General features: G+C 37.3%; 1 protein-coding gene across 1 annotated transcript in view; it reads left to right on the top strand.

Moving 5' to 3' along the window:
- Klp64D (kinesin-like protein 64D) overlaps positions 1-26,508 on the top strand; it is a 169,284-nt gene that overhangs the window by 9,238 nt on the left and 133,538 nt on the right. The window lies entirely within an intron of this gene.

The raw sequence follows: 26,508 nt of genomic DNA, 5'->3' as shown, positions 1-26,508 counted from the left end.
CAGCATGTAAGAATTTTTCAGAGCTTTCAGTTAAATACAACTGAGTCCATTGGCAAAGGAAGTTGCTTAGTTAAGAAATCTGTTTTGATGTATTTCAGGTTGAGATGGAAATATGAAAAGTAAACTTTTCTTCTGCCAGCAGCTGGAATGTAGAGAGAAAGATATTCAAGGAGGTCTGGTGACAAAATCCTTCTTGTGAAGATCTTATATAACAGTTCTAGATCTTTCAGGTGGAAGGGTAAGATGAAGTGAAAGCTCATATGAAGGCTGAAAGTAGCTTTATTAAAAATTCTCACATAGATACTGAATTGAAGTTGTCATCTTCTGATTGTAAAACCCCTTTAGTATCTGCCACTACTAATGCTAATAATGAAGAAAAATATTTATATATTTTTAAATTAATTAGTTATATAATTTTTATATATTAGTTATATATTCTTAATTAGTTCAATTAAAAACTTTATCTGGGGACAGCGGTGAAGTAGCTGGAGTGGCACATAAGAAAAGAAAACATAAGAGGAAGAAAAAAATTCATGTTATTGTACTGTAAAAACTGATATGTATTTCGTAGCCTTGGTTATTATAATTGACTTCATTGGTGCCGATCCTTTCACTGCTTCTCGTATTCTGTCTTTGACCCTTATTATTGTGTTCACTGTTGACAAATCTAAATTCTGCATGATACATGTTAATGATTGACCATTTTCATACATCCTTATTATTTTAATTTTCTGATCCAAAATCAATCACTTTCCTTTTTTTGGTAGATTTACTAGTACCGCTGTCACATATTCTCTTAGTCGGCACCATGAAAACAGTCAAAATGAAATTTTCTGTAAAGAACTTCACAGGGTTAAGGTGGAAACACACTGTTATAACCTCATGTGTGTTTTCATTTTACTAAAGCACATTTCTGTAGGTCACTACCATAAAACAATAAAAACAATTTGCAGTTTCTGGTTTATTGGGCTTTTTTGTTAATGCAATCTATTATAAATGGGTAGTAAACTCAATCTTATTGCATTTGCGATAATACCAATAGCTGGAATTCTGTGAGTTTTTACGTTATTATGGTGAAATATGTGCCCCACCTTCACTGAAATCTTCACTTATATAAAAAAACATAAATTTTCAGCATCTTCTCTTCATTCCTATTTTTTTAAACTTCATAAACTTGTAACTCTGTATCTCACTTGTGCAATTTGTGCATGCCGTGTTCGTTGTTTTTGATTGCTTTTTTTTTTTTTTTTAAACAACTCAAAAAAAATTGAATGAAAAAAATTTACATAAATCTGAAGTTATGTAACTTGGGGACTTACTGTATATCATTGACAAAACCCAGTGAGCTGCCCTATCAGCCTGAATGCACAATTACCCCTATCTCTTTTTTGTTCTTCACTACCTTGAGTATGGTTCCACACATTTGGTATGCTTTTACGCCTCCGTAGCCGAGTGGTCAGGAGTGGGAGTGCAGTATGTAGGTCTGTAGGTCACTACCATAAAACAATAAAAACAATTTGCAGTTTCTGGTTTATTGGGCTTTTTTGTTAATGCAATCTATTATAAATGGGTAGTAAATCTATTATAAATGGGTAGTCTATTCAAGAAGCACATGCTCCTTGAATAGACCGGGGTTCAAGCCCCTGACTGCTAAATACGGTCGATCTGCCAACCCGCACTGGACCAGCGTGGCAGATTATGGTCCATTTCCCTCAACATGAATTGTTGAGGAGGCTTCCATCCTGCAGTGGGTTGATAATGGCTGCAGTTTACTTTTTTTTTTTTTTTTTTTTCTGGTATTTGCTACCTGTAATCAGGATATGCTACTGCATACCCTGATTACTGTCATTAGCTACTATGCCAACCTCTATATCATTTGCAGACAGAGACATTAAGTCTGATATGCCCTCATCAATATCATTAATAAATATAGAAAACAATGGGCCCAGCACTGAATTCTGAATAACTTCACTAATAACATTAGTCCAAGAAGACAGTGCCCATTCATAGCCCCTCTTTGTCTTCTTGTCTTCTAGCCAAAGCAGTAACTTGTTCCTAATGCCACATTGTTCCAGTTTGTATAACAATTTTTTATTTGGAACAATATCAAAAGTTTTTGTGAAGTCTGGGGTTCATTTTTTAGGTTCTTCTTAGGTCTGTGCCATATTCATTGAAGAGAGCCATACCACTGTCACTGAATGACACCTCTTGTTTGTTGTTTCAGGAAAGTCTTGTTTTGTTGGTCATGATGTTCAATCCAGATGATCAGCATATTTTTCATTTTCTCAGTTACTTCAGTGCAAAATTCCAAAAACACAGTTACACTGAGATTTGTAGTCACTCTCTTTGGAATGTCATTGCTGCTCCCGCCTCTTTGAAACTGGTTAAAAACTTCTAACTTCACCTTTAAAGAATAAAATTTTTGAGACTTTTTTTCGCTCTAATTTTTCATATTCTTATTTCTACTCCTAGATTTATGTATTATTTTTTACTCTGTAGTGAAGTTACATTTATTATTTGTTTTTTCATATTTTTTATGTATACTGTCTTCACGAATAAAAGGAACTTAAACACACAAATATGATGTTGACGGCACCTCCGTAGCCATGTGGGCAGGAGCAGCAGTGCATAGCACATGCTTCTTGATTAGACTGGGGTTCAAGCCCGTGACCATCAAATACGGAGGATGTGGAAAGGTCAGGGAATGACCACCGCATATCCCTGGAGCAATATGGCCTTAGTTGCTAATGCTCCTAAAAACCAAATAATAACAATGATGTTGACAGCAGTAGGGTACGTTAAGTTACTGAGTCAATGTTGAAGAAGAAAGAAAGCTGTGGTTATGTGACTTAGCAGAAGCTTTAATAGTACTTGCAGATAGTGAAAATGTGGAAATTAGAAGCTCATATAATGAGAGTCAACATACCATGAACCAGTTTCTGCTAATGCAATGAGAAATGTGATAGCATTACTGGTGTTGCTTTGGTAATAGAATAGCAGTTACTGAAAAATGTAAATGGAAGCTGTGGCATTCAAAATATTGCAGAAAGGTTGGATGTGTCAAGAGCACTTTATACTTGTAGCAAAGCACAGAAGATTATGTGCACTTATGAACCTTTGTATTTGAAATGGACCTTTGTATTGTAGTTCTTGTTTGTGTATGCAGTTAGGTTGTGAATCCCAGCAGAAAATTTTATGAACCATCACATGTTGGATTTAATGATTTAAGAAGTTTTTAGGTGGCTTAGGCCTTTTTGTTGATGAATTTGTTCCATTAGTATGAAAAGATAAAATTAAGTATTTAGATATATGTTGGTATAATTGTTTTGATATATGTGATATTCATTTTATAATAACTATTTTATGAAAAATAGTTATTATGAAATGACAATCTCCAAAACAGAAACTGTAACATAATATAATTCAAGAAATTTATATATGTTATCTATATCATATAAGAAAATGTTTGATTGTAGTGAATATTAAGTTTTGTTTAATTTAGCATCATTGATTAAGAGGCAATTTTTATACTGAATCATTCAGGCACCAGTTGATTTTGTACAAAAATTGTTGCATGGGTATTGATTAAGAGAATTTTAAATAAAAGGAAGTGAAAATTTAACAAATAGGAAAATTAAGGATGGAGAAAGTGAATTGATGATTTATTCATAATGGTTCCCATTATAATATATTGTCATTAACCACCCTGTCAACCTCTACAGGGTGTTCCAAAAGTGAGGGTCAATAATTTAAAGGTGAACTGTACAGACTGCAATATGCAAAAAAAAAAAGCCTAGTAAACATGGGTTCTTAAGTGAACTGTTTTCGAGATATTGCACATTTCTGGTTGGGAGCCACCACTGACAAGGTGAACTGTACAGAGTTGGGATCCACCACTGACTTGTTTGTTTAGGTTAGGTTATGCTCATTCCCTCTCTGAATGTTCTGAGACAGCTGGCATACTAGTACTTGTCAAAGGATAATCAACATGGAAAGAGGTTACAGCAATGAAAAGTATGCAAACATGCACTTCATGTGTGGTAAAGCCAACAGCAGTACACTCAAGGCTGCATGTTTGTACCAAGAAGCATTTCCCCGCCGAAGGCAGCCCAACAGGTGCACATTCATCAGGGTACATCAACGCCTAAGAGAACATGGGCACTTCACACATGGAGTATGAGCAGGTAGGCCAAGAAGCGTAACACCTGATGTTGAGGAAAGGGTGTTAGAAAGAATAGAACAAAATCCAGGAATTTCAACAAGGAGGGTTGCTCTGCAAGAGCATGTACTGAGTCTTAGCAAAGTGTGGCGAATTTTACATCGCCAATTACTGTACCTCTACCATATCCAGCATGTATCTCAGCAATACAGACTACCCCTCCCAGAGTGAACTTCTGCCAGTGGATGCAACAATACTGTGTCCTCACCCCCCAATTTTTAAACAACATTTTGTTCACTGACGAAGCTGGGTTTATTTGTGATGGTATTTTTAATTTTCATAACTCTCACGTTTGGTCTGACGAAAATCCTAATGCAATTCACGACATCAACTTTTCTCGTTGAATGTCTGGGCAGGACTACTAGGAGACTGTCTAATTGGACCACACTTTCTGCTAAACAGGCTAACAGGAGAGCTGTACATTCAGTTCCTGCAGAATGTTCTTCCAGACCTCCTTGATAAGAATAATGTTCCACTTCAGCAACGCCAGAACATGTGGTTTAGGCATGATGGTGCACCAGCATATTTTGCTTGAGTTGTGACTCGGTATCTAATTAGAAGGTATGGTCAACAGTGGATAGGTAGAGGTCGGCCTGTGATGTGGCCTCCCAGATCGCCAGACTTAAATCCAATGGATTTTTGTATCTGGGGTCATGTAAAAAGCTTGGTGTAAACTTCTGACATTAACACAGTTGAGAAATTGCAGCTTTGGGTTGAAGGAGCCTTTCAGCAAATCAGAAATGATCTGGGAATGCCTGAGAGGATTCGCAACTCAATGCAAAGAAGACTACAAAGCTGCATACGGATGCAAGGACAGTATTTTGTAACATCTATAAAATCCTATGGTGTTGAAACCAAAAATTAAAAATGTGTTATCTTATGTTTAATAAAACATAAGATAGCTCACCATAGCTCAGCTCATTCACAGTTTTTTGCTAAACTAGTGCTCCCATAGTCAGTGGCGAATCTTAACAGAAAATGTGCATTATCTCGAAAAAGGTTCATTTGCAGCCCGTTGCTCACTGGGATTTTTTTGCTTATTTTTGTTTGTACTTTGCACCTTTAAATTATTGACCATCATTTTTGAAACACCCTGTATATCATCTGAAAACTTGAGCATCAAGCCTGATATTCCGTCATCAGTATCATTAATAAATATCGAAAACAACAAATGAGCTCAGGGGTGAGCCTTGAGGGACTCCACAAATAACATTAGTCCAAGAAGAACATTGCGCATTGATAATCACTGTCTTCTCCCACTCAACCATCCATATATCCGTAGCAGTAACTTGCCCTTAATGCCACACTGCTCCAACTTGTACAGCAGTCTTTTATGTGCAACAGTATCAAAAGTTTTTTTGAAATCTAAGAATATGATATAAAAATTATTTTTTGTATCTAGTTCCTTTCTCACTGCATTGTAGTATCTAGTGAGATTGGTCAAACAAGATTGCTCCTTACATGCTCTGACTGCCATATGCCTGCATATCTGTTTAGATTGTCCTGCTTTACTTCTTTAACCAGTAACTCCATTGTTTTCCCTTAAACAGAAGTCAAACTTAGAGGTCTGCAATTAATGTCACCATTTGATCCTCCTTTGTGAATCAGGGATACAGGCGCACGTCACCAGCCAGTCCTTAAGGACCTCCTCTGAATCCAAGGACATTCTCATAATTATGGCTTAAGGTTTGCTGACCTCTTTTGTTGCATCACTCAATAAATCTCGATAAATCCCACCTACCCAGCTGCCTTATTTATGATTAGCTTTAACACTTTCCATTCTCCCTTGAGTCATCAAAAAATAATTTAACTCCCTTTAATTTGATATACTTCAGATATCCCTACTCCAAAAATTTCTTTATTTGTGAACCTAGATGCAAAGTATGTATATATTCAGTTTGCCAGCAACCTGAACAGGATCATCCACTGTTACCTCTTTGCATTCTTGGCCAGATTTCTCATAACATGCCTTAGCTGTTTGTTCAAGAAAGAACTTCCTTTTATAAACGCATATTGTGATTCCTCTAGGACAGGAGTTGGCAGCCTGCAGCTCTTTGAACATGTAACTGTGGCTCTTTAATTTTTAGTCCACATGTACGACAAGCGACGTATTTCTGCGAGCAAATATTTTTGCACATGAACTATATTAAAAATAAATCAAGAAACCATCTGAACAATGCGAGTCTCTCAGCATGTTTAAAGATGAAAATTACGGCATACTCGCCTGATGTTGAGAGACTAGCTCAAGAAGTTCAGCAGCAAAAGTCATATTAATTTGTATCTAATTGGATGTTTGTTACGTTTTTTTCAGTATTAATAAATATTTCAAAAAATATATATTTATTTTAATAAAGCTCCTTCCCACTCTATTCCATTTCTTAAACTCCCCTCCTCTCATCTCAGCTTGAGCTGAGGTGCAGCTGTTCACTCAAAAAAGTTTGCTGACCCCTGCTCTAGGATATCAGGTCCTCCCTTGTGTAATGTGAGAACATTAGTGTGTCTCTAGTCCAAGGGGGTCATCTCATAATCTAATGATAACATTAACTTTACTAACAGTTTGATATGCTGCTATGTAGTTTTTGAGTATAACTGGATGTATACTGTCTGTTCCAGAAGCCTTCCTTTCGCTCAGCCATATATAATTTCTAACAGATGGATGCTTCTCAGAGATCAACATATCAACAATTCATTTTTGTAGTATATGTTCAGTTGCCTAAGTCAGCATTTCCCAAACTTTTTTAGTCACGGAACACTTCATCTCACAATATATTTACGAAACACAAGTTTAGTGTGAGCCAAAGAGCTACTGTATTTGGTAATATTTTATTACATACGATGCTCTGCACATCAGCAGCATCTTTATTTCCAACACATGTAAAGCCGAAATTCAAATAACTGTCATCATACTTTTGTTTTGGTCTTTTATTAGTTGGTTCCTGTTTTTTCACTTCGGATTTTTGGGGAACAAAAGGCTGCAATTGTTCATCAAGTGTGACAATATTGTGTTCCTTTTCATCGACCACACAGTTGCAATACTAGAGGTACTTGCTTCTCGTTTTAAAGTTCCTTTTTTTTTTTCAAACAACCACAAATCCATGGTAATTTATTTTAATAATATTTTGAAATACTGATAATTATCAAAAAATAATTATACAAGGACGCAAGTTTAATTATGATAACGGATCTCTTCTCCCTCTCCTTCAACCCGAACTCCTCAGCTAAATCACATACGAATGGCATATTAGATCACTACATTGCTACTTTTTTCGTAGAAGTCATTACTTCTATGCATACCTCTCTATGCCAAAATAAAAGCCTGCCAAAATAGTGTTCTGTGGTCTATTTGATTATTAGTCTATGCCAGTATATTATTAATAGAAAAAAAAAATAATGTTAAAAATTATAATGATACAAAAGTGGTGTACGTTACAAATATGCAAAATGTATTTTATTTTTTTAATTATTAAGATTTTTCACGGAACACACTTTGGGAAATGCTGGCCTAAGTTATCTATGATTATTCTGCTATTGCCTTTTAAGGAGATCTATTCCACATGTCATGCTAGTGTGCACTCTGAAGAATGCCATTTATGACTATACTCTCTTCCTCCCATCCTTGAGTCAGTCCAGTTCACCAAAATCTCTTCCCTGTAATTTCTTGCCATCTCAAGTTTATATAGTAACCTTCCATGAGGATTTTGATTGTCCCCATATCAAAATTTTTACTGAAGTTTATGTATGTGGTCTAAATAAACTGGTCTGTAGTTCCCCATAATCTCTTTAGGTTCTCCATTTCAGAACGGCAAATCAGTAGAACTACTCTACTATTGAGGGAATGGAAAAATTCTACCGTTTTCTTTCAAGTCTAATGATAATTTCATTACCACTGCTTTGATACACTTGCATGCTGCCAATTATACTATTGCATTACACTTGCAATGGTATAATTGGCAATATTGCAATAGATAGTTTGCATCCAATATAATTGGATGCAAACTGTCTATCCAGGCCTTACCTTCCCTCAGCCATTTTAACATTTCTAAGGTCATTATATCAATAATTATACAGCAAAGTACATGTTCAGTTCATCTTTTAAATGGCCTATCTGACTTACTCATTTCTTTCTTATATGTATGAGAATAGAATTTTTGTCTCCGTTTCTTTTCTCTCTCTGCCAGGGATTTCTCATGTCAGCTTTCACCTGTCTCATCCCATCAGTGGCTTTGTTACAAATATGCTTAGAACTGTCATGCGAAATAGCATCTTCCTCATTATACCTTTCAACTCTCTCATCATCCATTTTGATTCATTCTTTTGAGATATTTCTTCACAGGAATGAATGTATCACTGTTTGTCAGGATAAATTCCTTAAACATTTCCATAATGTATACATGTCTTATAGCATAACTCCCTCTCCAATTAATAGCACAAGAAATATTTTAATCATCTGTGCTCCCTCCCCTTGATCGAAGCTCTCATCTTTTCCATTGACCACTGAGATTTCTTTGGGCATTACCTATTTTATACCATTGTTGTCAGTTCCTTCACTGTAATATTCTTGATACTGCTGCCAAAATTCTTGCTGAAATTATTCCCTTGATTCTGGGAATGGCCTGGTCACTTTTGGGCAGTTTTTAATAAAAAGTATACCCTTCTCGTTAGTCCTATTTTCCTATATACACGTTATGATATTCTTTGTCCTTTATCTTCATGTAGACCACCATATCACAGTCTATGATATCAACATTAGTTAACCTAAGAGCCCATTAGGTTAACTTCAGGCTCATTTATTTTGTTTACAGTATTCCTGGTATTACCAGATAGACAAATTAGATTTTGTTACTTTTTACTATCTCAATGTAGTTATTTAAGGATTTTCCATTTCTTTTTCATTGTCTCTTTCCATGTGTATGGTAAATCAAGGTTGTACACAGACTCTTGAGCATAGGACAAGTGCCATGGGAAAAAGTGTTACTTTTTCCATGCCACGTACCTATAACTTTTTGATGATTTCCCCCCCCCCCCACACACACATTGCAATATGTTTGAACTGTTAAGGTCTTCCCTGTGGCATTAACAAAAATTTTTTTGTTAATTTTTGTTAATTAAAATTCCCCTACTTAAATGGATAGATAAAGTTATAAATTAGAAAGTATGGAAAAGGGTAGGAAAAAACAGAAGTATGATAGAGGTTATAATGAAAAGAAAGAAAAGTGGATTTAATATGAACAGGGAAAGAGGGATATTTGCATGTATTAAGGGATTTCATTGAAGAGATGATGCACAAAAGACCAAGAAGATAAAGAATTATCAGGATATTAATGAATTTATAGAGACTGATCAGTATCATGTCATAAAGGAGAAGGCTACTTTTGGATACTTCCAGGAGAGGATCCTCCTCAATGTCTAAGCTGTTCAGTACATTTAACAGTCAAACATATTCTCATCGACTGCCCTCACTATTATCAGGCACTGGTTAAAGAAGCACTGCAGGATCATCTAGACAAGACTTCAGTTATAGCTCGGACACAGCATGGTTTTGTTAAGGGAAAGTCTTGCCTGACCAATTTGATTGGATGCTATGATGTGGTCACAAAGGAACTGGATGCAGGGAATAACTTTGATATCGTATATTTGGATCTTAGAAAGGCTTTTGATACTGTTGCACATGGAAGACTGCTGAACGAATTGGAGCATGTGGCATTGGAGGCAAATTGCTGCTATGGATAAAGGGATGGTTGAGTGGGAGAAGACAGAGAATGGTAATCAATGGACACTGCTCATCGTGGACTAATGTTATTAGTGGAGTCCCTCAGGGTTCAGTGTTGGGTCCATTGTTGTTTTCTGTATTTATAAATGATATTGATGATGGTATATCAGGAGTAATGTCCAAGTTTGCAGACGATATGAAGGTTGGCAGGGTTGTTAAGGACACTAATGACAGTACGCTGTTGCAACAGGAAATAGAAAAGTTGAGCAGATGGGCTGAGTGGTGGCAAATGAAGTTTAACATTGACAAATATAAAGTACTACATATGGGAAGCAGTAACCCCAGAGTAACGTATCAACTCTGTGGAACTACACTGACAGTGGTAGAGAACGAAAAGGACCTGGGGGTAATTTTGCAGGCAGATATGAAGTTTTCTGGGCAGTGCAGACTGTCTGCAAGAGTAGCTCATGGTGTCTTGTCAGTGATATACAGGAATTTTTCTAACAAGGATAAGGAGGTGATTATCCCCTTGTTTAAGGCAATGGTCAGGGCACACCTTGAGTACTGTATACAGGTCTGGAGGCCTCATTTTAAGAAGGATGTAGAGCTATTGGAACGAGTACAGAGAAGGGCAACAAGATTAGTAAATGGAACAAAGGGTTGCTCTTACGAAGAAAGGCTTAAGTTTTGCAAATTACAGTGTCTGGAGACTAGGCACCTGTGAGGTTATCTGATTGAGGTGTATAAGGCCTTGAATGGTTTGAGCATGCTCAATGCTGATAGGATTCTTCCTCTTGCTCAAAATAATCACCTGAAAGGGCATAAATTCAAATTGAGGAAAGACAGTTGTAGGATAGATGTGCGGAAGTTTGCCTTTAGCCAGCAGGTAGTTGGTTGGTGGAACAGACTTCCATCCTTTTTTGGAAGTTGATAGCCTAAATAAATTTAAGTCTGAGCTGGACAGGTATTTGGAATGAATGGAGGGATGAAAAGAGCGTTTTTTTTTTTTTTTTTTTTGCTGATGCTGCATAAGCTGGCTTTCTTGCATCATATGCCTCTACTAATGCTAAACCTTCGAGAACCGATGACATTAAAACATATTATTGGCGATGATGCAAATGTCAAGGAATTTGTCTCTTTTCTGAAAAAAATTGGAATCTATCATAAATTCTTTAAAGATCTCTCTAATAAAACATGAAGTGATTACATCTGAATTTTGTTTTGTATAATTTTCTATGAATAGCCGCACTATAGCCCCAGCAGTGAACAGCTGTTTGGAAGAAAAGTAATGACTCTTGCCATTTGGAGGAAAAGTAAAGACTCTTGCCATTACTTTTCTTCCAAACAACTGTTCACTCTGTACAAATCGCAAATCCTCCCTACTATGGAATATTGTTTCCACACCTGGTGCGGTGCCACCAAAACCTCTCTCAGGTTTCTAGATTCCATTCAGAAGAGGGTAGTTAGGTTAATTAATGATTCATCTCCAACAGTCTCTCCACTCTCTGTCTCATAGACATTCTGTTTCTACTATATGCCTTTTTTACAGATATTTCCATGGGCAATGTTCTTCTGAATTGGTTTCTATAATTCCTGCTCTCTACTTTTTAGTAGTGGCATATGATGCAAGAAAGCAAGCTTATATAGAATCAGCCAAAAAAAAAAAAAAAAAAACCCTTCCCACTTCAATCCATTTCCTCCAATAGTTTATCTAGTTCATCCTTGAATTTATTTAAGCTGTCATCTTCCACAACAACAGATGGAAGTTTGTTCCAGCAATCAACCACTCGCTGGCTAAAGGCAAACTTCTGCACATTCATTCTGCAACCATCCTTCCTCAATTTCCATTTAGCATTAGTAGAGGCACATGCTGCAAGAAAGCAAGCATATACAGCAGGGGTCGGCAAACTTTTTTTGGAAAGGGCCAGATCGTAAAATTTTTAGGCTCAGCGGGCCAGGTAGCAACCTCAAAGATATTTACATGGGTAATTCTACTCATAGAGCAACAAAAAAAAATACAGGTTCAAAATCTTTTTATTAGGAAGTGATATTTTACATAATATTTATACACATGCTGACACTTACAAAAAATGAATAAAATATTTCCATTTATTAATAAACATATTATAGAACTGGTTAAATTTGTACTAATGCGATGAATGTAATTGTTTTTTTCTGAGATAATATTTCATCATACTGGAGTTCGAAGTTAGTACTTCCTATCATTAAAGTTGTTTGCAAATGGTCATCCGTTAATAATGATCTATATTGCGATTTTACATATTTCATTTTTGAAAATGTCTTTTCACATTGGTAAACACCCCAAATACAGATATAAATCCCCGTTCATATGATTTTAATTAACCGTAATTATTTATCTAACCGTAATTAATTAACCGTAATGATTTTAATTATTTATCTTCCAAAGATATTTATAGAATTGGGTTAGATCCATTGCTTTAAACCTAACCTTTAGCATATCATCATTTTGCAGATCAGTTACTTCCAATTGAAGGTCTGATGGAAGCTCCTCAATTGTACAGCCAAATGGATTTTGAAATATGGAAATGTCTTTTGCACTTGCATCAAGATCCAAAAAATGCTGTTGTAACTGTAGTTTAAGTTCAGAAAATATATCCGCTGCAAATTTTTTTGGGAATGGGGATTTCGCTAATATTTGAAATTTTTTACAGCATGGAAAATGGTCAAACTTGGTTAATGTGATTTGTGTTTCAAACAATGCAAATTTTTGACGATATGACTTTATGATAGAATACGTTTCACATATGAGCACTGTTTGCCCCTGTAATTTTAAATTAAATTCGTTAAGATATCCCACGATGTCTGTAGCAAATGCTAATTTCCATAGCCATTCATTGTTAGATAATAGTGGTTGTGTGCAGTTTTTCTCATTTAGAAAAATTTCTATTGCTTCTCTGAGTTCAAAAAATCTCAATAAATCTTTCCCATTGCTGAGCCATCGAACTGCTGTATGGTAGGGCAAATCTGGATATTCGGCTTCAATCTCTAATAAAAAATTCAAAAACTGGCGATGGTTAAGTCCATGAGAGCGAATAAAGTTAATTGCTGACACAACTGGTTCAATAACACATGACAGATTGAGGTATTTCCCACAAAGAGCCTGCTGGTGAATAATACAATGAATTACCAGAGGTTTTGAACATTTAGCTTCTTCACAAGCCTTAAAAATTTGTCCAACTAATCCTTTCCCCGTTCCACACATTTTTACCACCATCAGTTGTGACACATTTTAACTGATTCCATTGCAAATTGTTCTGTGTTAACGTTTTCTCGACTTCCTTGAAGATATCTTCGCCTGTAGTTGTTCCATGCAGACTATTCATAGAAGCTAATTCTTCAGTAACCTCAAACTCAGTATTGACTCCTCGAATAAACAGCAACAATTGGGCAGTATCAATAATGTCTGTAGACTCATCAAGAGCCAACGAAAACCACTTGAAATTTTTTGCCTTGTCCTTTAATCGACTCTTAATGTGGCTCCCAATGTCCTCAACTCTTCTAACAGTTGTTCTCGCCGAAAGACTGACAGATCGAAACAAATCCATTTTCTCTGGACACTTTCTTCGGCTGCCACAAGGAAACATGATTTAATTAATTGACCATCGGTAAATAGTTTCCCTTTCTTGGCTAATAAATGAGCTATTCGTAAGCTTACTTTAGTTACTGCTTCATTATCGTTTTTTATTTTAATGAATAAATTGCGTTTTGATGATGCATTACGTTTTAAACTTTCCTTTTTTAGATTCCACAGATTTTCTGTGTTTTGAATATTGTGCCGTGTACTTAGTTTGGTAATGACGATGTATATTCGGGCGCCTCCGTAGCCAGGTGGGAAGGAGCAGCAGTGCGTACCACACGCTTCTTGATTAGACCGGGGTTCGAGCCCGTCACCACCAAATATGGAGGATGCGGAAAGGTCAAGGAATGACCACCGCATATTCCGGAGCAATATGGCCTTAGTTGCTAATGCTCCTAAAAACCAAAACAACAACAACAACAACGATGTATATTGTACTCTTTTCACACAGCTATTGTGTCATTACATAATAAACATGATACTTTGTCATTTATTTCTATGACAAAATAATTCCCACTCCATTCAGCTTTAAAAGAATGACATTCGAAGTCCAATTTTCTCTTCATATTTGGTCTTGAGGGTGACATGGAAACGATGGGTAATAAATAAAGGGGAAAAAAAAGATTGCAGAGCGCCACGACAGACAATACCACATACGCCGCTAAAGCAAAACTGAGAGAAGTGCTGGCAACACTTGTTCTACAGTAGACAACAGAATGCGAATATGCGATGCCAGTAGCGCCACGTGCGGTCATTATTCTCAACTCTACTATCGGCTATTGCAGCACGTAATTTGATTTATTTTAAATTTTTTTCATGTAAAAAACAATATTAACCCGTGGGCCGGATTAAAAAGTGGGGCCGGGGCAGATTTGGCCCGCGAGGCATAGTTTGCTGATCCCTGATATACAGCATCAGCCAAAAAAAAAAAAAAAAAAAACCCTTCCCAATCCATTTCCTCCAATAGTTTGTCTAGTTCGTCCTTGAATTTATTTAAGCTATCGTCTTCCCCAACAACAGATGGAAGTTTGTTCCAGCAATCAACCACTCACTGGCTAAAAGCAAACTTCTGCACATCGATTCTGCAACCATCCTTCCTCAATTTCAGTTTAGCATTAGTACAGGCACATGATGCAAGAAAGCAAGCTTATACAGTATCAGCCAAAAACAAAAAAAAAACGAAACTTCCTATTTCACTGATCCATTCATTCCAAATGTTTATCTAGTTCTGCCCTGAATTTATTTAAGCTATCAACTTCCACAACAACAGATGGAAGTTTGTTCCAGCAATCAACTACCTGCCGGCCAAAGGCAAACTTCCGCACATCTATTCTACAACTGTCTTTCCTCAGTTTGAATCCATGCCCCCTCAGGTTTGTAATCTGCGTAAGAGGATGAATACCATCAGCATTGAGCCTGCTCAATCCATTCAAGGCCTTATACACCTCAATCAGATCACCTCACAAGTGCCTAATCTCCAGAAGCTGCAATTTGCGGAACTTAAGCCTTTCTTCATAAGCGCACCTTTGTTCCCTTCACCTGTCTTGTTGCCCTTTTCTGTACTCATTCTAGCTACTCTTCATTCTTCTTAAAATGAGGCTTCCAGACCTGTATGCAGTACTCAAGGTGTGGCCTGACCATTGCTTTATACAAGAGGATAATCACCTCCTTATCCCTGCTCGCAAAATTCCTATATATCATTGACAAGACCCTATGACCTACTCTGGCAGCCTGTTTGCACTGCTCAGTTTATGCCCTCTCGTGTGTAGTTTAAGCAAGGGGAAGAATCCCATCAGCACTGAGCTTTCTCAATCCATTCAAAACCTTAAACACCTCAATCAAATCACATTACAGGTGCATAGTCTCCAGATACTGCAATTTGCAGAACTGAAGCTTTTCTTGGTAAAAGCATTCCTTTGTTCCCCTCACCAATCTCATTGCCCTTCCCTGTTCTCATTCCATCAGCTCTACATCCTTCCTAAAATGTGGCATCCAGACCTGTAGGCAGTACTCAAGATGTTTCCTAACCATTGCTCTATACAATCGGATAATCACCTCCTTATTCCTGCTATCAAAGTTCCTGTCTGTCATTGACAAAACCTACAAGTTGTACTGGTATCCTGTCTGCACTACTCAGAACTTCATATCTGGCTGCACAGTTGTCCCAGGTTTTTGTTATTTTCTACTAACCTGAGCATACTAAAACAGTTTGTACATTACTCTGGGGTTGCTGCTACTCATATGCAGTACAGCATTTGTCAATGTGAAACTTCAGTTGCAATTCTCAGCTTATCTGCCTGACTTTTCTAGATCCAGTTGCAGTAGCTAACCATCATTACTGTCATTAACCACCCTTCGAACCTTTGAATCATCTGCAAACTTGGACATGACAGCTGACATGCCTTCATCACTGTCATTGATAAATATAGAAAACAACAATGGGGGACTCTGTTAATAAGATTAATCCATGAAAAGCAGTGCCTATTTATTACCACTGTCTTCTCCCACTCAACCTTCCCTTTATCCATAGCATCAATTTGGCCTTAATGCCAGCCACACTGCTCCAATTTGTACAGCAGGAATTAATGTTGGAAGCTACATAGACTTTTCATACCGATTAAACAATATTGTTCAAGGTTTAGGCCTAAATCGTTGTCAAATGAACTAATAAGACTCGTGGCAGAGAAGAAAAATGCATGGGATGCATATAAATTATCAGGTGACACAGAAGCCTATGGCAGATATAAGCTAGTTTGTAATCAAGTCACAAAGGAGATTAGGAAAATGAAGGCAGATTACGAGAAATCTTTGGCAAAGGATGCTAAGAGAAACAGCAAGGATTTCTTTACTTATATAAACTCTAAAAGGAAGGGGATGAATCAGATTGGTCCACTTGATTTCGATGGCTCGGCTGTTGATGATCCTGCTCAGATAGCGAACAAGCTGAATGAGTATTTTGCATCTACATTCAAACTAGGAATTATTAAGGAAGGAAAATGCCAGAGGTTTATCAAATTGTAAACGGGATGCGTAATGATTTTGTAATAACTGAGAGCAAAGTGGAGGAGAAATTGTTGAAGTTAAACATAAGAAAGGCACCTGGGATGGATGTAATCTATCCACTTATATTAAAGGATGTGGTAAAGGAACTAAGCAAACCCTTAGCCATAATTATGATAGCATCCTTGGACTCAGGGGAAGTCCCTATGGACTAGAGTTGTGCAAATGTATCCCCAATTCACAAAGGGGGATCGAAGGATGACACGATTAATTACAGACCAGTTAGTTTAACTTCTGTTCCGGGTAAAATTATGGAGTCACTGGTTAAAGATACATTTCAGGATCATCTTGACAAGACTGCAGCAATAATTCTGACAAATGTGATTAGATACTATGATGTGGTCACAAAGGAACTGGATGGAAAAAAAAAAAATTTTGATATCATATACTTGGATTTCAGAAAAGTTTGACACTGTTGCGCATGGAAGACTACTGTACAAATTGGAGCAGAATGGAATTAAGGGTAAGTTGCTACAATGGATAAAAGGGTGGTTGAGTGGGAGAAGACAGAGTGGTAATCAATGGACGCTGCTCTTCATGGACTAATGTTATTAGTGGAGCTCCACAGCGTTCAGTGTTGGGCCCACTGTTGTTTTGTATATTTGTCAATGATATTGATGAAGGTATATCAGGTTTATTGTCTAAGTTTGCAGATGATACAAAGGTTGGCAGGGTTGTTAATGATAGTAATGGTAGTGTGCAACTGGATCTAGAAAATTTGGGCAGATGGGCTGAGAAGTGGCAAATGAAGTTTAACATTGACAAATGGAAAGTACTGCATATGAGTAGAAGTAACAGAGGAACATACCAACTGTGGGGTACTACACTTAAGGGTGGTAGAAAATGGAAAAGACCTGGGTGTAATTGTGCAGTCAGATATGAAGTTTTGTGAACAATGCAGACAGGCTGCAAGAGCAGGTCATGGGGTTTTGTCAATGATATACAGGAATTTTGCTAGCAGAGAAAAGAAGGTGATTATCCCTTTGTATAAGGCAATGGTCAGACCTCATTTTAGGAAGGATGTAGATTTGCTTGAGCATGTACAGAGAAAGGCAACAAGATTGGTGAGGGGAGCGAAGGGTCCTCTTACCAAGAGAGGCTTAAGTTCTGAAATTGCAGCAGCTGGAGACTAAGTACCTGCGAGGTGATCTGATTGTGGTGTATAAGGCCTTGAATGAGTTGAGCACGCTGAATTGTGATGGGATTCTTCCGCTTGTTCAGATTACGAACCTAAGGGGGCATAAATTCAAATTGAGGAAAGACAGTTATAGAATAGATGTTCGGAAATTTGCCTTTAGCAAGTGGGTGGTTAATTGCTCGAACAAACTTCCAACTGTCGTTGTGGAATTTGTTAGTTTAAATAAATTCAAGGAGGAACTGGACAAACTTTTAGAGGGAATGGTTGTGTGAATTTTTTTTTTTTGGCTGATGCTACATAAGCTCATACGCTTGGTTTCTTGCATCACATGCCTGTGTTACTGTGTGCAACAGTATTCAAAGCTTTCCTGAAATCCAAGTATATGATATCAAAATTATTTTTTGCATCCAGTTCCTTTGTAACCACATCATAGTATCTAATCAAATTGGTTAGACAAGATTCCCCTTTACAAATGCATGCTGCATCTGAAGTAACTGCAGTCTTGTTTAGATGATCCTGCATTACTTCTTTAACCAGTGACTCTGTTATTTTCCCTGGAATAGAATTTAAACTAACAGATCTGTAATTACTTGTGTCACCCTTTGATCTCCCATTTGTGAATTGGTAATACATTCGCACATCTCCAGTCTGGAGGGACCTCTCCTGAATCTAAAGATGCTCATAGTTATGGCTAAGGGTTTGCTTACTTCTTTTGCTGCCTTGCATAATATAATTGGATAGATCCCATCCACCCCAGTGCCTTTCTTAATTTTAACCTCAACATTTTCTCTTCCAGTTTCTTCTCAGTTATTACAAAATCATTTAGCTCTCTGTTAGAGTTTGATAAACTTTTGGCCTGTAGTTCCCTAAAGCATTGCTCATGGTGAATGTATATGGAAAATAATCATTCAGTTTGTTAGTAATCTGTACAAGATCATCAACAGCCAAACCATCAATATCAAGTGGGCCAATTTTATTCATCCTCTTCCTTTTTGTGTTTTCATAAGTAAAGAGGTCTTTGCATCCTTTGCCACAGATTTCCCGTAATCTTCCTTCGCTTGCCTAACCTCCTTTGTGACTTGATTACTGACTAGTTTATATCTACCATAAGCTTCTGTGTCCTAGGTAATTTATGCATTCCGTACATTTTTCTTCTCTGCCACGAGTCTCATTAGTTCATCTCACCTCCATTTAGGCCAGCCTTGAACAGTATTTCTTAGTTGGCATGAAAAGCCTATTAGCGTTTATGATTAATTCTTTGAATGCTTTCCATTTAGAATTAGCTGATGGTAACATCAATTGTTGTCGATGTATAGAATTTAAAAACTGTTTGAGACCACTGTAGTCATCTTTACAAAAGAAAAAATCCTTCCATTTACCCTTGATATCAGTTACATCTTCAATAAATCCCACATCATATACTGTGATCACTGCCACCTATTGGTTCTTTTATCTGCAGATTTTTAATGTATGAATAATTACTGCTGATAATCAGATCAGGAGTATTACTCCCTCTAGTTACATCTCTAACATGCTGTTATAGAAAACAGACATCCAATATCCATAACAGTCTTGCTTGTGGGCGTGTGACCGACCTACAAGTCCAGTCTATATCTGGGAAGTTAAAATCCCCCATTATAATATAATCTGATTTACTGGCCCACTATTTCTCTGTATAGTTTTGTTGTACTCATCAGAGTCATTTGGCACTCCTATACACCCTTACTCTCAGTTTTGCTTTCCCAGTGCTTATGTCACAGCAAACTGACTCACTGTTGCACTCGTCACCCATGTCAACTGGATGCACTGCCTTAGATTTTATGTGTTTCTGAACTAAGAGCATAACTGCTCTCCCCCTCCTATGCTGTCTACCCTTTCTGTAAACATTGTACTCTCCATATTCAAATTCTGCATCCCTTATAAGTCTGAGTGATACCATGTATCTGATATCCCAACAGTGTCTGCATTTGATGTCTTGACCAGCACTTCAAATTCATTAATTTTATTGTCTATGCTCCTAGCATTGTGTACATGCACCTATTCTTACTCTTAGTTAACCTGACACAGCCCGTGTATTTAGTTGTTCCATGATGATCCTCAGCACTTTGCTTTCCAGGCTGCTACTTGTTTCAGTAGGAGCAATGTAAGGATCTCTTTCACCTCTGCCTGCAGCTATTGTGAATCTATTATTCTTTGTATGCCCCCCAAACTAGCAGTTTTCCATCCCATTTAACACTGCCTTGATAGTATCAACAAATATTCTTGCACCCTTTCTGTTTAAGTGTATCCCATCTCTGTAGAAGTAGCCTCTCCTGTTAACAAGCACAGGGCACACTGAGAAAAATGCTACCCTGCGAGCCTTGCACAATCCCTTTAGGGCTAAATTCATTACAAGGCTATCATCGTATACTCCTTCCTATTGTGTCCGGGGAGAATTGCAGACACTTTCGAATATAACCCTAATTTTCAACTTTTTTTCAACATTGCCCTGTCTTGTTAAGTAAGTCTGTAGCTCTTGTACTCTTAATGTCATTAGTGCCAATGTGTACAATAATATCAACTTTTGTGCCCTTAAAAGGTATCTGTTCTACAACGTGCCCCTGGCAGAGATACCCTGGTCCTAATTTACTTATCCTTTTGTGCACTATATTTCCCATTTCCCTGACAGAGTTACTGACAACAAATAACTCCTGTGGGAACAGCAGATTCTTCCTTTAGGATTGCTGCTGTGTTGCCTGATGATCAAGTGCAAGCTATGGCATTGATGTGGGCAAGTGAGAGCTTTATGAGCACCCCAATTTAAATCCTTCCAGGGCATTCATCCTATTCTTCAAACTATCAGAAAGGCCCAAAACAAAGCTGAGTTGGTTCCTAATATCCTCGCACTCTTTACATCAAGCATACACAAAGACGTCTAGCCAGTAATATCATGTGGGTCGACCAAGACAATGATGGCGAGATCAAAACCACCTCCAAGAGCTACAACGGAACAGGTCTTAAAAGACCTAAGCCGGACCAAGTTCATGATGATGATGATACATACATAATTAAGAAATTACTACTTATGTGATGTGCACAATGTATTAGTACACTTTTAAGAATTATTTTATAAAATATTTGGTTACTTTTTGTTGTACACTGGAATTTACTGTACATCGTTCATAAAAATGTTTGCATTTGTTTAAACACTCAAATATATTTTCTGGCACATTTTCTTCATATTGAAGGCCTCGATGCAAAGTTTCATTTCATGTTTGGAAAGTTTAATATTACCACTAGTTCACTAGTTCTTTGAATACTCTCCAAAATGTTGGAGTCACTTGGATATTCAGCTACAATGACATGATTATCAACTCCTAAAAATTCATCAAGAACAATTTCTCCTCTCCTCTCGCTTGAAGTTCTTCTCGAGATTGCTCAATATCTTGTAGTATTTAATCCCTCTCCTTGCTGTTAATTGGCATTTTAGCAAAACCTGCTTTTGCAAAACAGTCCTTAATTATTGTTTCTGTCACATTTTGACTCCATGCTTTCGTCAACTTTGATATGCCCATCCATGTCTGATTTGGAAGGTTGATTGAGCAAAGATGCCCTTACCGAGTTTGCTCAATCAACCTTCCAACTCAGACTACTAATCAGACAACAATCTTCTAGGCAACAGTTCGACAGTAGTACAAAGGGAAACCACCTAATCCACTGCAAACCCCTACAGGGTAGGATAAACTAGTGCCTCTGCAGGGGGTACGATACACTGCAAACCCCATCCAGGGTAGGGTTGACTTCAAACTCTGCTGACCCCTTCAGGTATGGGATGACTTTGCACCTATATACTTGAAGGTCGGTCAGGTGCTACAAATGCCTTCGGGTGTAAACGCCATATGGCACCTCTTTGCATGGTAACAGTTACCCTGCAATCTTTTTTTCTTTTCTTGGCCCTGGGTGGGTGGGCTTCCCAGGCCAGGGGCTCCAACCTTTATTCCCTCCCTACTTCCATCATCTGGAATATGCCTTCTTTCCACATCCTTCTTCTTCCTTCCCACTTTAACTTCCCCCTCTTTAGCTATCTCTTTCCCCTCGCTTTCTTTCTTTTTTTTTTTTTTTTAACTTGGTCTCTGTCAGGAAGCTCAGGCGATCCTGGCAGAGGCCAGCCAGAGTATTATGGGCAGCCGGGCAGCCTGGCTCACTTCCCAGTGGTGGTGGCAGGCAACGCAGGGTCCTGCGGCCAAGAAGCCAGTGACATAACAACAGAACATAATGCTGCTCTGACACAAACCAGACATTACACTTTTTCTGGCTTTTACAGAAATTTTTTATTTCTTCACAAAGTACCATGGTGCAGATGTGGGAATGGGAAACCACCGATGATGCCTGCCACAAAACACTATGCTCATCCACAAATCTATAACAGAATCTATAGGTTGGTTGGTTTCTTTTCTCAGTATAATTTTTTTTTAGTATGCACCTTCCCAGTAGTTTACTTTTGTCTGTTATCAAAAGCTTCAGTTTTTCATTACTAGCCATATTTGCACTAACCAGGACTGTAATTCTTTCCTTACTATTTTAACGAGCTAAACTTTTATCACTTTTAAAAGTCAGTGTCTTGTTTGGCAAACATTTAAAAAAAATAGACTTGTTTCATCAATGTTGAATATGTCTTTTGGCTTATAGTCCTCCATAATTTTTTTTCAAAACTGTTTCTTTCCAATGGGTACAGTCTTCTTCAATTACAACCCCACTTTCACCCGAAATAACTTTTTCGGTGAAGGTGAAGAAAGCCAACATGAGAACCATGGGAAACGTTGGCTAACTTACGTGGAAAATTAGTTTCCTGATATTGCACTCTAGCACTGCTTACTCGGTAAACAGACAGTAGGTGTTATCGGTGTGGAGCAGAAGTCGAGAACGATATATAGATTGACAGGTAGGTGTGGCAAATAATGTGCTGATTGCTGCATGAACAACAGATGATAACATCAGTTTAGTATCACTTGCCCTAATGAACACTTTCCATAATGGTGTAAAAAAAAGGTCAGGTTACCTCCACTTGAATCCCATGGGAGCTTGAACTCTCCCAAAGTGGAGGGGGAAACCTGACCTTTTTTCTTTAGAATCATGGGTGGACTAGTGCAACAAAATATTAATTTTTTATTACTGTATTTTTATTTTTAAAGACACATGCGTGGATACACACATATTATAATGTCAATCAACACCTCAATAGCTTTTTCAATTCACAATATATATATAAAGAATCTTTTTTTTCCTTTCTTTTCCTATTATTTCCTAACCTAACCTTTAAGGTTAAGTCACGAAATATAAGGAAACCTTTTCTATTATTTCCTAACAGACCATTTAAGGTCAGGTTATGAAATAAAACAAAAAATAAAGAAACCTTTCCTTTTTTTGTAACCAAACCTAATCAATAATATAGTAAAACACTCATGAACTCCAAAAATCTGCTTTTAATAATGAGAAAAAAATACATAATGAAGAACATAAAAATGAATAGAACAGAACTTTTTCAGAAAAAAAAAAAAAAAATCATGAATACAAATCATATAGTTGGACCTCAATAGCTATTTGCAATTTGAGTAATAATATCCTGAAAAGTATCTTCATGATTTTTCCCATAAATTTGATGCCACATATATTCATTCATGTGGCCCGTCAGCATATCTTTACATCTGCCATTTAGTCTTTTAGTCACTTTTTTTGTCTCTTCCACTGGGCTTCGATGTTATTCGTATGTGTTCCTGTATGTGGATCTACAAAATTTCCTTGTGTTTCACCATTAAATGTTTGTAATTCTTTTTTTCTAAGGCCATAATACACCTATATCCACGCCATTCATCTGTTTTGATGGTAGTATTTTTCTTCACTACTTTTCTAAAAATGCGTAAAAGAGTTTTTTATGAATTTCATGAAGACGAATTTTGATTCTCTTTCAAATACTCCAAACACCCATTTTTTCTTAGCAGTTAAATTCCATCATCTCTGTTGTTTTGGTTTTACCAATAAAGTTTCGTCTGCTTCTACAGTTTTCCCCGATTCACTTAATTAAAACTTAATTGCTGTTACTTTCGAAATCTCCAGATGGAATGCTGTCGTAATTACTGGTGTGCACGTTGACCAAAAATATATAATATACGTTATCTTTTTAATGGAAGTTTTGTATTTTCCATAAAATTATGTTTTAATAAAGAAACTAGGGCAGAACATTTTTTTTTACAATACCAGAACTTTCCACGTGACTCTCTTCGTGATTAAATTAATTTAAAATAATCATTGCACTTAAAACAGTACAATTTCAGGCTTATTAATTTAGTTTTCATCAAAAAACCAAGCAATGTTTTATTTTCCTTACAAATTTCTTCCATCTTTAAAAGATTCGTCGCTACTATTACTTGTTTACCGTTCATTACAAAACTAATTATGCACCGTTTACTCAAAAGTACACATGATGCCAAACAATGACTACACAGTAGCTTGTTATCTGTTACACCCACCACCAATCACTTCATCATTTTCCACGCCTACCTGTCAATCAATATATTGTTCTCGACTTCTGCTCCAGACCGATAACACCTACCGTCTGTTTACTGAGCGAGCAGCGCTAGAGTGCGGTATCGGGAAACTATTTTCCGGATAAGTTAGCCGATGTTTCCAGTGGTTCTTGTGTTGGCTTTTTTTACCTTAGCCACTTTTTCAAGTAAACCATGGCACTTTTTAAATTTGTCCAGCCAACCAGAACTGGCTTGTAATGTTTTATGCCCCAGAAATTATGCATTCTCCATAGCCTTTTCTTTTGTTAATGGCTCTGATATTGGCATGTTTGGGGTCTCAAATCAACTTCACCCACTTAAAAACAGCTTCATCTATAAGTTCATTCTGGCATAATTTCGCACGCTTCCGACTGGGTCCCATTTCCTCAAACAGTTTGAGAATTGAAACACGGTTTTTCAGAATTGTTGACACTACTGGCAGGACTACCAGATTTTAAAGTAATTTCTTTTTTTTAACACTCTGATCTACACTATTAAGCACTTCCACTTTTCAGCTAACTCAAGGATTTCCTCATAGACATTGTAAGGTTACTTGCACAGCAACTAAAACAAAACTGATTTAGCGACCACTTGTACCTACCATGTAAATAGAGACAGGTGAATTTTGTGAAAGTATGGATGACTCATTTCTGCAAAACAAGAGATGAATTTCCAGAATAAAGGAAAATCACTTTCTCCTAATTCTCTAATATGGTGCTTACAGTAGAATACAGGTTGACCAGAGCCAATGTCTGCATTGGGAATATGTCTTAGTCTTTGCCAAGGGCTGTGGACACAGATAGCAGTTGACAAGTGTGATTTCTCAGTACAGTAGAGGCAGTTGTATATGTTTTACAGGCACCACTAAATTGCAGAATGTTTTAGCTCTTAATTATTAATCCTTTTAGCTCCTAATTATGCTTTCTACAGAATCAGCTGTATTGCCTAAAGGCCAGAGGTGTGAACAGTGTGTACCCAGGTATCTCGAAATCAGTTCGTTATATGGAAATTTTCTTTGTTATACGGAAATTATTTTCAATGTAAGGACCAGAGGGAAATCAAAAAAAAAAAATCTCTATATGGGAGTTTGTTTAAGAGAAGTCTGACTGTATATACAGGGTGATTCCTAATTATTGTCGGGGTTTCCTTGGCCTATAATTTTCAAATCAGAAACAACAAAATAAAACTGCTTACGGAATATGAAAGTGTAACTCCAAAAGTTTTATTTGGCAATGCTGTACTCGCCACATTGATGTCTGAGAGATAACAATGGAGATTTAGTGATGAAGCAACATTTTGTGTATCAGGGAGAGTAAATCGTCATAACTGCAAAATTTGGAGATCAGAAAACTCATGCCATTTGAGAATTCGAAAGAGATAGTCCAAAGGTCAGTGTCTGGTGTGCTTTGTCGTGTTCGGAAGTTTTGGGAACCTTTTTATTTGTGGAAAAAACAGTAACAGCGGTGACCTATCTGGACATGGCACAACTGTATCTGTAACCCCAGTTGGAAAATCATCAGCCAAATGTGGTGTTCCAGCAAGATGGTGTACCACCACATTGGGAATTTGGGCAGATGGGCTGAGAAGTGGCAACTGAAGTTTAACTTTTTAATCGGAGTCTTAAACTGAAGTTTAAGATTCCGTTTAAGACACCTGATCTTACACCGCTTGATTTCTTCATGTGGGGATTCGTGAAGGACATTGTGTACAAGACCCCTGAGACCTCCCTCAATGAGCTGGCCGGGCTAGCCCTGCCTAGCAACCCAAAGGTCGCGGATTCAAATCCCGCCTCGGGCTTGGATCAGAGTAGAAAATGCAAAATCCTTGGGAGGTACATTATGGCCACAGAAGCCGATGCGCCAACAACTAACAAATAAACAACCCCCCTCGATGAACTAATGCTCAGAATTGTTGCTGTGATCAAAACCGTTACACCACAAATGCCGGAGAACACTTGGGGAACTTGAATATCGCTTGGACATCTTACGTTCCACGAAAGGTGCGCATATTGAAGTTGTTTAACATTCTGCAGTATTGATTCTATAAGTAATAAAACTTTTTCAGTTACACTTTCATATTCCATAATCAGTTTTTTGTTGTGTCCGGTTTGAAAATTATAGGCAACAGAAAACCCCGTCAGTAATTTAGAATCAGTTCCATATACTTATGGTATATGGAACTTATGGTATATGGTTTTAGTTGGGATTTATTAGAAAACCT

The sequence above is a fragment of the Mastigoproctus giganteus genome, chromosome 10 (assembly GCF_048544385.1).
Source record: "Mastigoproctus giganteus isolate SK-2022 chromosome 10, ASM4854438v1, whole genome shotgun sequence".
Lineage (NCBI taxonomy): Eukaryota > Metazoa > Arthropoda > Arachnida > Uropygi > Thelyphonidae > Mastigoproctus > Mastigoproctus giganteus.
The sequence above is the reverse complement of the archived record's forward strand: the minus strand, read 5'-3'. Positions and strand labels throughout refer to the sequence as shown.